We start from the raw sequence: 1587 nt of genomic DNA, 5'->3' as shown, positions 1-1587 counted from the left end.
TTGAAGCCTCCCCAAGATGCCAGACTGGATTTATAATTCATAAACGTAAACACAGTCGGAAGAAATTACCCATGACAAGTTTAATTGTGGCCAGAGACTCCCCATATTCTAGAGGAAAATCTAGCACCTTCCCCTCTAAATTATCTGGTATTCCTTTTCCATGGAGAAATTTCCAAGTTTCCAAAATGGCAACCCAATCTCCAGTTCATATCTAAGACCACTTCTTCCACTTAGCTGTCTGCCTTTTAATTTCCATTTTTCTTCCTAGCCTTGTATTCCTTGCAGCCCAGTACAATCCCAGCCTCCAACCCCTCTTGGACTGTGGGCAGTCCACAATCCTAACAGGCCATACTTCAACTCATAGTGGCCTTGAATGTGAATTCAGTGACCTACAGACGTCTACATGCTGTCAGAGGCTTTGTAATTACTCTTGGTTTCAGAAATCCCCTTTCCAAAATGAGAGGCTTTCAACCCATAATGACAGATGAGGTTTAAAAAGTGATTTCACCTGGGAGAGCTGAAGACATTGGTTTAAATTCATACTAGGCTGTGAATGACTGATAGCAACAGCATTACCCATCTAGGAAATCCATGACAGTCTAAATCACAGACATCTGCCCCTTTACCTCATATAGTACCCATAGAGCCTACCAGCTGTTGATCTTGGGCATGTGGGTAGAGAAGAGACCACCAGGAGAAGAGAAGGAGCCAGTGGGGGGAAACGGGGGACCAGAAAGACTTGACATCAGTCGGGTGTGGCTAGGACTGTCTGTCTGTGCAGTCTTGGTGGCTCTCAGGCTGGTACGTCAGTGGGGCCGTTCGTGTCCCATACACGGCACAGAGGTGTTATGAGTTATGGCTTACACTCTGTCGGCCTCTCACTTTCTGAAGATGCTCGGGATATACTGTATGTATGTATGTATGCATGTGTGTATGTATGGATGCATTTATTTATTTTTACTTTGACAGGGCCCCTCTCCACTACTGTCTCCTGGGGACATAAAACTCTTGGTTAAGGTAAAAATCATAAAATAAATTTGCATGCATTTTGATAATGGTGATGGGGGATTGCAGATCTCAGTAATAAATTATGTTTTGTCTGAGCAACTCTGGAATGATAATAATACCAATAACAGCAACATGCCTTGAGAACTCGTGACGTGACTGGCAATGTGTCAAACCCACGCTGTCCAGTGTGGCAGCCACTGTCCACATGTGTCAATTTAAGTTAATCAAAATTAAATGCTGTTCAAAATTCAGGTCCTTGAGGAAATGGAATCCATGAACAACCATCTCCTTTGCCGTGAGACTAGAAGAACCGGATGGTGCCTGGTTACTATTACTGACGTTTTGATCAAAGATTCTATAGAGGAATCCTGATCCAGAGGGAAACATGCAGAACAGAATTTCAAATTCTCATGGAATCCAGACTTTCTGGAGCCATGGAGGCTGGATGAACCCCTGAAACTCTTGCCCTGAGATAATCTTTAAACCTTAAACCAAAAATATCCTGTGAAGTCTTCTCTAAACCAAAAAATAGTTTAGCTTCATTAGTAAAGAACGTCTGCCTTGAGCACTGTGCTCTTT

This window comes from Trichechus manatus, unplaced genomic scaffold (genome assembly GCF_000243295.1).
Source record: "Trichechus manatus latirostris isolate Lorelei unplaced genomic scaffold, TriManLat1.0 scaffold00185, whole genome shotgun sequence".
Taxonomy (NCBI): Eukaryota; Metazoa; Chordata; class Mammalia; order Sirenia; family Trichechidae; genus Trichechus; species Trichechus manatus.
This window is presented reverse-complemented; position numbering follows the sequence as displayed.